This window comes from Zingiber officinale, chromosome 3B (assembly GCF_018446385.1).
Source record: "Zingiber officinale cultivar Zhangliang chromosome 3B, Zo_v1.1, whole genome shotgun sequence".
NCBI lineage: Eukaryota > Viridiplantae > Streptophyta > Magnoliopsida > Zingiberales > Zingiberaceae > Zingiber > Zingiber officinale.
Window position 1 is genome coordinate 34,809,936 of NC_055991.1, and position 12,335 is coordinate 34,822,270.

Below are 12,335 nucleotides of genomic sequence, written 5' to 3' on the forward strand. Positions count from 1 at the left end.
AGTTGATATGAGGTATCCAATTTACATCGATTATTAGTAAGGGTAATCGATTCAACCTTATAGAAATTTTTCATCGGATATCAGAATAAATTAGGAATCACTCGTAGAGAATAGTTCATCAACCTAACATTCGGTCAACCGTTCATTAAAAAAAATCATCCACAAATCATCCTTTAATCCACCGAAACTGTAACTCGATTTTTAGATATATAAGAAATGAAGAAAAAAGTGCCATGCCGCTACATGGCGCTCAACATGGAGTTTCTGATTGCCTGTTGGGACATTAGCAAAACAGATTTTTGTATTAACTACTTTTTCATTACTTTTATTCTGAAGTTTGTAAGGGCAAACATACCAAGTGATTTCAGGCCTATTTCACTAGAACTCAGTCTAGTGAAACTCATAAGTTCTTGCTTCGAGACTTAATGTGGACTTGAGATTCTGAAACCTCTATCTCATCGGACACTTTATGTGGATTTTCTTCTTTGGCTGAGCTCAAATTGATCCTGGTGCATTAAGCTTTTTTCAGCCTTTGATGTTGAGACTCAGCTTCCTGCTATATCGATGCTTTTGGTTAAGTTGCTTATGGTGGGTGACAAAAGATTATTCACTCGCCCCTAATGTTTCAATCAATCCATCCCCAAGTTAATACAGAAGAGATAAATAATAGATGACTACTGATCTTATACAGTTGAATAACTGCTCACCCCGAAAGGACTGGACTAAGTTGCTTATGAACATAGTGGCCCAGGCCACTCATTATCCCTTTTTCAGGAAAAAATGCAAACGAGTACAAATCGAGCAATAATAAACAGGTTCTTCATCAAACTCCAAAAGTTAAGTTTATGGACAAAATCTTATGGCAATTTCTCTACATAAAAATGGGGGGAAAGCCTACATAGAAACAAGAAGAAACTTTCACATGAAAATGGACTATATATATATATATATATATCATAAGTGAAAATTCTACATTATATGAAGAAACTTTCACAAGAAAGGAAGCAGGGAGATGAACAGAGCATCCAACTTTATTCACAAGAAAATCTGGCAACATGATGAAATCTGTGATGACTCAAGAACTGACCAGCAAAACTGTGTATCTTTCCTCAAAGTATACCATGCATGTGAACCATACAAATGAATGGATCTGAGGATCGCTATTCATGTGTACTACCGAAGCTATCTGGTTGATTTTTCCATTGTCTCTCTCCAATTTTCACCCCAGACTTTTGCTTCTGCAACAGCTCGCTCCCTGTGATCACGGTCAAAATCCTTTGGGGAATCTCTTGCTCTACTTACATGAACAAGGCTATCCATACGAGACTCCTGCGCCTCCAATTCCTCCAAACCACAGTTTTGGCCAGACCCACCACCAGAGCCATCCCTGCCCACTTTTGCACCTCTGCTTGCTCCCTTAACTGGATCTTTTTGCCTAAGATCTGCAGAATTTCGATGTGGAGAATTGAGGTTGCCAGACCCAGCTCTAGACCTTGGGGTGGTCCGAGGCTGAGTTTTAGCTGTATTTGCATCGTAATTTTGAGAAGCTAAATAAGAAAGCGCTGTCACAACATCCCCTATGAGTGGTCGAGTAGCTGCTTGCTCCTGCAAACACATGGCTGCAACAGCCAGTGACTGATATAAGCCTCTCATTGGATAACAGCCTTGTAGTAATGGGTCGGCCATTTTAGGAAATTTTCGCCGATCTTTAAATAATGGACGAGCCTGTAAAAGATATTAAGAGTACATGAGTTTTAGTAAAAATTTGAAACAGAATCTCATCATATATTTAAGGAATTATAATCTCTAAAGTTAAGATTCAGAATTCCAACCATTATGTTACTTTTTTCTGAAAAAAAGAGCATCATGCTACTGAATAACATAGCAAATGATCATACTATTAAACAAATGCAGTTTTGTAATTGCAGGAAGTGGAAGAACATACCCATGCTACGAGATTTTGTTCTCCAGGAGGTCGAGTGTTGTCAATCGCTTTCCGTCCAGTAATTAGTTCCAGAAAAACAACACCAAAACTATACACATCAGACTTCACAGTTAGTTGCCCGGTCATAGCGTACTCAGGAGCACAGTAACCATATGTTCCCATCACCCTTGTTGAGACATGAGTATTATCACCAACAGGACCAAGTTTTGCAAGCCCGAAGTCTGACAACTTTGGATGATATCCTTCACTAAGAAGAATGTTTGAAGATTTGAAGTCTCGATAAATAACAGGAGGGCTCGCCTTGTCATGCAAATATTCCAAACCTTTAGCTGCACCAGCTGCTATCTTCATCCGGCTATTCCAATCAAGCGGTTCCTTATCAGCAGTGAGATCTATGAGAAAAATGAAAGAAAGACATTCAACATAACTGATCCAAACAATAAAATAGCATTTCCTGTACCCTATTCTAAAAGATAGAGGACATAAATCACAGAATTCCAACCATATACTTAGTTAAATCCCTTAAAAGGAACTAACACCTATACATGATATAAACTATAAAGAGATACAGAAACATCAAAGATCCTGTTAGTAGAAACTCAAGACACTTTGGACCTGATCATAAATTCTCATTATAAGTGAATTCCATGGTCCTGATGAATTTCTAGACAATTGACATATTGATTTGCTATTCATTAGGCTCGTCTAATTGGCACAGTTTTAATCAATTTAAACATCTTTGTTCTCTTTCACTAACATTCTCAGTATTAATGGCATGTGAAAACGAGCATGCTAGGACGTGTACAAAGGGGTTCTAACCTGTAAGACATCAGAACAACTATCCTAATGAAGAATTATTTCAGAAAGAAAAAGAGATCATCATTAAAATATATTGCACACAATCAGATTCTAGAAAACAAACTACTTTAATTAGCAGGAATTTTAACTGACAGGAATGCATAGAAAATGACAATGTAGGCATATCTCAATATTTGTCAGTCAACTCTTCGAAGAATATTAAAAATAGAAAAAGATATCCTGAAAACAACAGTGAGAATATGCTTCCTTCAGGAGATCAAAATGTCAAGGAGAAGCTAATCAAAGAGGTAAGAAGGTCAATTGCAAGAACTGCTGTCACAGACAACCAACATGTTCCTGCAGTAGAAATCATTAAGCGCAGTGATTAGTGAAATTGTGGAAATTTGCATGTATGCACCCAACCTCAATAGTTCATCTTAGAGTCAATAATATATGTGTTAATTGTTTTTTCACACGCTGGATATTATGCAAGTCCTACATATAGGTGTAATATTTCTCTTGTAATAGTATAATAGAATACTATACCTATCAATAGGGTATAAGTGTAGATTTCCCCACTAGTTTCTTTTAATCTTAATCCTCCTAACAGGAGGCCATGGTTTGATTTAATGTGACGGTGTGGCCTCCCCTACACCCCCAATACTTACTCTTCTGTACCACATGCTTTTTCTCTCCTCTTTTCTCCATGTGATCTCTTTACTCCCAAATGACAAGATCAAGATCTGTTTCTGATGCAAAATGTGTTGCCTATTTGCAACTTAAGAATAAATTTATCATCCCTCCACTTCCAAACAAGATGACTAATTTGGGTGAGTCATCTCTCCTTTGCCTGCTTTTGCTCTCCAATACCCAAGCTACTGGTACATGTCACCATCCTGGCTCTCCCACTCCTACGTTTCTTTCCTTCTCTGTTCTCCATCTATTTTGGCGCCTTCTTCCCTTCAATCAAATTGAGCCTGGACCAGCCCAACTGCAAGCCCAAGCTCTTCATATGCACTGTAGTCGGCTCATTTCACTCTCCTTATCCTATGCTTCATTGCTTCTCTCTTCTCCATCCATTGTGGCACCTTTTTGTTTTCTTGGTTCATCCACAGAGTTGGAAATTAGCTGAACCTTGCCTGCCCAATTCGCATGCATGGAAGATGGAAGTTGACTCTTTCAAGTTTCGCCTTCCAACAGAACAACGATCACAAAGGTGTCATCGTATCATCCAATCAATATAAAGGGATTTAACCAACTAGGAGAATAGTATATCACATAGATATGACTTAAAGTGGTAAGAAGAAATGTTACCATATACTTTAAGGATCAACCATACATGAAGTAGATAAATATGAAGTACTCATCTTAAGGCAGTGGAGAATGGGAAAGATAGATGATCATAAGTGAAGGGCAAGAAAGAATTTTTCTGGGAAAAAAATTCCTTTTATGTACTTGGGAATAAAAGAAGATGGATTATGTCTATATATATATACTTTCTTAATACACCCTCTTCTCTAAACATCATATGATTTTCCTCCTCCCACAATCTCCTCCAACTAATATCTTCTTTCTCTTTCCTTTTTTTTCACCACTTATTTCCTCTCCTACTTTCCTAACCTCCTTTTTCCTCATCCCAGTAACAATAGTAAAGGGAAAGAGAGTAGAGAAGAAAAAGGTGAGAAAGGAAAAACGGGAGAGGACGAAAGAAAATTAGGGAACCAAAAACTTTTAGTGGAAGAGAAGATTGAGACTAACAATAAAAACATGTAAAGAGTTGGGGTTGATTTTTCCACTTCTGGAAAGATGAAAATGTGAAGAAAATGACTCATTTTGATCTCCCCAATCTACTATCCTCCCTTGATTTCCTTCCCAAGTAAACAATGATTTTTAAGTGATCTTCCTACCTCTCTCTCCAAAATGTTCACTCTTTCCAGTTTTCTCCTCAATTAAACAAAACTTATGGAGTACCAAATATCCAATATGAGAAATGACATATCCATTGTGAGACAAGAAAGAATCTAAATTGAACCTCAATAGGTTAATTTTCCACTTTGGCCAGAAATCAAAATTTCTTTCCACTGATTTGATGAAAAAGTTCTCACAAGATAAAGTTTTTGATGCCCATGCATATCACTAGAGATAAAAAATGCAACACCAAATATAACAACCCCTTTTGAGAAAAAAGGCTGCCACTACTTGTTTAATCCTAGCCTTCGAATGATAAGACCATACCGGCTACTTATTTTATCTTCATAACTATGGTCAGATAGCATCAAAAAATATATATTGAGTTTTGGCAAAAATGCTCAACATGAGGAAGTGTTTAAAGCTTATTAGAATGAACAAGAAAGTTAACTATTTGAATGAAGCATCAGATAGAGATGAAGGTGAGGATGAAATCAAGAGAATTATGTTGCACAAAACTACACACACTAGACAACGTATGGAAGCACACTAGTATCTTCCAAACATTTGTGAAATGTCAAGATAAGATTGTAAAGTTGTCATAGATGATGAAAGTTGGATGAATGTAATCTTGACTGGCAATCAGTAGGATACAACTCACTCTTGAACTTCATATTAACATGATTGATGTTAACCTTAGCAGCAAAAATATAATCTCTAATATAGAATTAGTAGGATATAACTCACTCGTGAACTTCATATTAACATGTACAAAGTTGCTTGAATTAATGGAAAATCTTTATCAATGAAATAGAGGTGCCTTTCCCCAATCCAAATGGAAAGTCCTAGAACATGTAATAAAAATTAAAAACAGACTGCTCAGAAGGCTGTGTGGTTCAGTGTCATGAACATGAACCGATGATTTGGGCAGATCTGGTATGAAAGATGGTAGAGTGATTTTTATCAGATAGATTGAGTGTGTGTTTTGGCAAAGAGAAGTGAGATTGCTCAATAGAGACCTCTCTGTGTGAGATAGAATTATGTGTGTGGTAATAGGGCAAGAGGTATTGCTAGTGTTGTTTGGAACAACCAAAACTTGTGGCTCAATACGATGAAGAAGGGCTTGTTGCTGGGCACTTAAAGAAAAGATTGATCAACACATGGAGGAAGAAGTTGCAAAAAGAATGTGTATAGTAGAGACAAATAGGGAAGAAAAGAACTGTTTTGTTGATGTGGAGTCAAATAGAGAACATAGATAACATGCATTATCTTGATCCTCAATCTGATGTGCATTGTTTGATATCACTTGTGCGGCCTGCTTTGTCTTTAGAAAATGGACTGATGGCTCAATGAAAGACTTTGTCAACTGAAGTTGAGAGTTCTTTTTATAATATGTTGAACTTAACAAACTAGTACTGTATGTGCAAGTGAAATTATAGTTGATAAAGGTGGTAGTATGCTGTGTCATGAGACTGTTCTATTGGTGGTATTAACAATGTTAAAATAGGTTAGGATGATTTTGTACAGGTGAGAGGTTATCCTATTAGGTTGACGAGTATGTATTCAAACTCTCTATATAATGGTATTAACATTGCAGGGTACTCTCTTTCCATTTTTATCTTTTTTTTTAAAAAAAATACCTTGAGCAATTTATTAAATAGAAGGGGAGCCTTAACGGAACGGTAAAGTTATTACTTTGTGACATAAAGGTCACGAGTTTGAATCCTAGAAACAACCTCTTGTAAAAAGTAGGGTAAAACTGTGTAAAAAACAGGATAAGGCTGCATATAGATCCTTTCTCGGGACCCTGCATGGCGGGAGCTGCATGCACCGGGCTGCCCTTAGCAATTTATTAAATACTCTTCCAAGAAATTTCATATCTACTCCACTATAGTTCATCTCCTTCCACCTAAGATAGTGAGCAAATTGGAAACAATAGCTTTTAGCAAGTTCTCTCTCCAAGTTGAACTAGGGAAGGCAAAATGCTAAATTAAAATTTTGGATAGTCTTATCATGTTCTTCTAAAATGCCTTACTATCCCTTCATAGTTGTCTTCAAAGTATGTAAAATGAGGCAAAAGATGAATTATTTAAAGATTGACATGATTCAATGTATGTTTATTCCACTTCTGTATTCATAGTATAGATATGCATTCATTTATAAGTGGCTAGACTTTATTAGTAATAAGCATGGTGTATATGAAAAAATTGAGATGTAGTGGGAGCAAACACATATCAAAAGACAGGCAATTCCAAAACCACTTGATTGTGATCAAATTTATAAGCCAACTTGGATGATTGCATCTTGGGCCAAAGAATGATCCCAATCCTTAGCTTAATTAGTTTCCATGCATGTTTCATATCCAAGGATGTGGGAAAAAGGAGATGCCATCCCTCTACATGACTCAATAACTTAAGCAAAGAGTAGAGAGAGCCAAGCTGTCATACAAACAAAAAAGATATATAAATGCCTAGCGTAGGCCCATGACAAACTAGTTTAAATCAATCTTTTATGTGTCCATCAGCAAGGAAATGGTAATAACAGCTTACCTATTAGAAAATTGTGCACTGACCAAAGGCTTGCATTGTAGAAATTCCTATTCTTATGAATTGAATATAATCTAATATAAAAATTTGTGTTAGCCATGTGGGTGCAATCGACCTAGGTTTGATCGGGTACGATCATGATTTTGATGTGTGTGTCAAAGAGTTTAAGTTAGACTTTCATATTAATTCGATATGTGTTTGAGTCATGCAGGACTTAGTGAAACACATGAGCAAAATCTCATCCTATAGCTCGGGTCCTTGAGATAAGGATGGTGCATCTGAGGGACCGCTGGACAAAGAGCAAAGGAGTGGGCCGAAGGAAGTGGACTTCAAGACAACGTGAAGGATGGCACGAAGAGGAGCCGCAGGGTTAAATGCATCTGAGGGACGAAGGCCGAGGAAGAGAACTTTAAGGGTGACTCTAGAGAGGATGAGTGTGAATGTAAGGTATTAGTCGATTTGTTCAAATTCACGAGAGCATAGAATGATTCTGCGCTAACGGTTGTGGAGACCAGTCGACTGGTAGTGGTACCAGTCGACTGAAAGTTGTTGGCAACCATTGGCAGAATTCCGGATTCTGCGGAATATCGTTGGCTGTGTCTAACAGCTACATCAGTCAACTAGTGCATGGACCAGTTGACTGATGCAGGAAATGAGTTGATTCGGGATTAACTCTTTCCACTTTATTTAAAGAAGCCTTGAGGGATAAAGGAGATTATTGATTCTTGATAGAAAACTCCTAAGTCATCCCTCAAGCTTCCAAGCCTTTCTATTCCTCCTAAACCCAAGTTTCATCTTGTAAAAGAGGAAGAGAGCTTTGTGAGAAGTTGTACTCTATCGAAAAGGAGTAAGCTCTAGCCGGTGATTACCGGGGACTAATCCACCGACGGATTAAGGGATCGTCCACCTCAAGGATAATCCGTGGAATAAGAGCAAGCAATCTCTGAACCACGTTACATCGATCTTGTTAGCGTTTGTATTCTTATTTGCTTTCTTTGTCTTAGTATTTGTATTTCCGTTACGCACTAATCATCTTGTAGAAAGAAAGTTTAATTTGGGGTGACAAAGCTATTCAACCCCCCTTCTAGCCGGCCCAAGATCCTCAACAAGCCATACGTAAATAAAGGGGCAAGCACTGATCAATTGAAGAAGAGGATAGGAGCACAATAAGTGTAGTCATGATCCAAGGAGCAAATTCACTGGTCAAAAATCACAAGTGCTCTACCAAGGTGAAGCACAAGGTATTAGTTACAAGCGACCTAGATAGTAGAAGATAGAAATATGACTGCTTATGGGGAGGATTAAATAACATAAAGAGGATTGAAAAGTAGAAAAACAAATATTAATTTAAGAAAAACAAATGACAATTTGCCTAAATTATCTTTTTAATAAAAAAAATAGACATCAAATTTATAGGCAAACAACCTAGGATTTTATCTTTCAAGTCTAAGTCTAACAATCCCAGAAAGCAACAAATCTAATATAAAAATATTCAACTATAAAGTATAAACTAAACAAGTGTTCATCAACAAACCCATGACATCTTAAAGGTAAGTTTCCTTTAAAGGATGGAAAAGTGGAGTGACAATGAATGGATGTGAATAAATTCCTTTTATTTACATCTAGTCATTTTCCAAATATTCCACCTTTCCACTTTTCCATCATTCAAGGAAACTGACCCTATCTTTTAGGCGTTCATAACATTCATTAAGGGAAATTAAGGGAATGTCACTTGCTCTCATAAATATCATGGTAGATGATGGTATAATAAGTATTTTATGAATTCTACTTGGCAAACTAAACCTTGGTTATCAACTTCTAAAACTAAATTTAGAAACTGGAATAATAGAAGAAAAAGAAAATGACAAATAAAACAGAACAAAAAAAAATACAACACTTCTAACCATGCAAATGATCTTCCAATGATCCCAATGGCATGAACTCATAGACGAGTAGTCGTTGATCTCCATCAGCACAATAACCAATCAGATTGACAAGATTATCATGGTGGACAAGGCTAAGCATAAGGACTTCAACTAGAAATTCCCTGTTCCCTTGTAAACCATTTCTGTCAAGTTGTTTGACAGCAACAACCTGAAAAGTTTTGTGCTATGCGTGAGTGGTGTGATCAACAGAAAAAAAAATGAATGGCTCATATGCAGCAGTCATATGACCAAGTAACTAGTTGAAGGGCAAACTAGACATATGAGTACTAGCTAATTAGAATATAGATCAAAGTAACACTAACCTGTCCAGTTTCCAACCTTCCTTTATATACACGACCAAAACCCCCTTCACCCAACAAGCAATCTTGTCTGAAGTTCTCAGTAGCAGCAGCAAGCTCACGGAAAGTGAATGTCTGTGCTCCAATATGCACAGAATCGGCATCTTTTGAAATTGATGTTTCCTTTCTTGAGTCAGAATCTGCCCTTGCTTTCGGTTTGTCTAGTACAATAATGAAATTTCAAATAAACTAGAAATTCAATACACAATCAATAGAAGCATAATTCTAAAAAGGCAACATGAAAAGAATGTTTTAAATTTCAAACATAAACTATCTTGGTTCAAGGCCAACTACTGAACCGACTCTAGAAATATGCAGGCATGATAAATTTCATGCTCGAGTTGAGTTCCTGAGTCTCATTGGCTTTTCCCAGCTATTTGAGACGAGCTTCATGAATTTTGTACCTCATTTTGAGCTCTATCTAATGCTATATCACTAGTAATATTGAAATCAATATTATAATTGTCTTTATTACATCGAATCTACTAGTAAAATAGGTCACGGCTTCTCCTATAGAACAAATATGCCCGAAGAAACTTAATCGGAACCCGGACCCCACATCCTATCTAGGACAAAAGGAAGGATAGATGATCACTTCGAAGGGATCGACCTCCAATAATGATCACTTTGAGAGGATCAAGCTCCAACAATCAACTAATTTAATTAATTAATTGAATCACTTTAGTCTAAAAAGATTACATAATGTCTCTTTCTATATATATAGACATATAAGAATGCTTTGTCAATATAAAAATTACCTATTTTATTATTTTAAAAGGGAAAACAATAATAAATATAATGACCTATTATAAAAGATAATATCCAAAAAGAGGAAATTAATAATAATTTTAATGGTTTATTCTAAAGGATAATATCTTAAAGAGGTTATTTGGATATGTCTATTTGCGGATCAGATCATAATTTTTTACTGATATGGACACAAAGTAATAGTAATCAAAGTTCAAGGAAACTAGCCTTACCACCAAATTGTGCACATTTATTTAGAACCAGCCTCAAATTAGATTCTATCCAACACTCATTTGTTTCTATCTTATTCCCTCATAGGCTCATTACGGCATTCAACAATTCTCCAAACGAACGTTACCAGCAATAACAGGAAGTTCCACGGATACAAAAATAAAACAATCAAAACTAAATACAGAGTAATTTCCCAAAAATACGAAAGTAAAAAAAGCATTAGATCTAGGCCTCCGATAAAGAATCATATTTCATTAAAAAAAAACGATCTTTTTTACCCGAAATGCCAAGATGCGACGACGGGGCAGCAGAAGACTCCTTGAAATCCACGCCACCTTTCCCAAGATTATGTTTCACAACCTCCTCCTTCGGCGCCGCGAAACACGAAAAACAGCCCATCAAAAATATAAATTCACTCCAAAACCACAAATTGCGACCAGGCCAGCAAAATGCTCGACCGATCGCTACGGAGACGCACGAAACCTCGGCGCGATCGATCAAATCACGAGCCTGCGACTCATGGAACAGATTCCAGTAGAAGGGAGACCGAGAAGGGGCGGAACTAGAGAGACTTCACGAGTAGTAAAACTACATTAGAGTGAGAGAGACATCAGCGACCGAACGAAATATTTAGTCATCAACCGAGTTTTCATCTAATTTCCTACCCACTTTTACAATAGCCAACATTTACTATCACTAATCCAGTGTAGGACCAACAGGATCCCACATTTATCCAATTAAACACTGGTGACGAGAGGTGTATTTTGAATTGAGTATCAATTCAGCAATGTCGCCATGTGTGTCCCACAATCGAGCCACTTATACGATCGGTAAGGCCACTGGGTTGGCAAGCTAGTCGACAAATATATCTGGAAATAATTAAATAATTTGATCAAAATTGATCTTATCTGTTGGGGGAGTCGAATAGTTTGAAGGACGGGAATGAAATTATAAGACCGCGATTTGTTTAGTTTATTTTAAGGAAAAAAGTCGTTTTCCTTTAAGAATTTGTGTGGGTGATCAAATTCCATTGGCTTTCCTTCCGATCCTTCTTTAAATGCTTTCACACACTACTAAGTACTCTAATAATAATAAAAATAATAATAATCTAGAATGTAATTATACTATTATAATAAAGATATTACTAAAATAATAATAATAATAATAATAATAATAATCTAGAATATAATTATACCATGAATTACTCAGAATACATTCGAATTTATTTTATAAACCAACTAGGATTGCTCATATTTATTATAGCAAAAGATATTTAATGTCCATTCCAAATGATATTTTATAGTTATGCTAAGGAACATAAATTATAAATTATAACATCAATTTATAGTTAATGGATAAGAGATGAAAGAAATATTTTTCCAAAAACATATACCTATTTCATTATAATAAATTTATCAGTATTTAATTAATTAGGTATTCCATAAAAACTAAGGGGGTGTTTGGTTCTTTCCTAGGAATAGGAATCGGAATGGGAATCATTGTATTGTGGAATGGGAATGGGTATGAGCATGGATATCACTCTTAAAAGCAATGTTTGGTTAGTTGTATATCTTCTATCGGAATAAATTAAAGTTTCCTTTTTTACCCTTAAAGGAAAATAAGAGAAAAAATTAGATGTGAGAGAAAGATGAATGTAAGAGAAAAATATGATGAAAGAGAATGATGAGAGAGAAAGTATTATGAGAGAGAAAGTATTATGAGAGAGAAAGTGTGATAAGAAAGAATGAAGAGAGAGAAAGTGTGATGAGATAAAATGAAAAAAGAGAGTGTGATTGGAGAGAGCATGATGAGAGAAAATATGATGTGAGAGAAAATATGATAGAAGAGGATGAAGAGAGAGAAAATATAGTGAGAA

The 12,335-nt window shown here is 36.1% G+C and overlaps 1 pseudogene; it reads right to left on the reverse strand.

Annotated features, from left to right (window-relative positions):
• Positions 1–795: 795 nt before the first annotated feature.
• On the reverse strand, positions 796–11,087 carry LOC122056359 (annotated as a pseudogene).
• Positions 11,088–12,335: the final 1,248 nt, after the last annotated feature.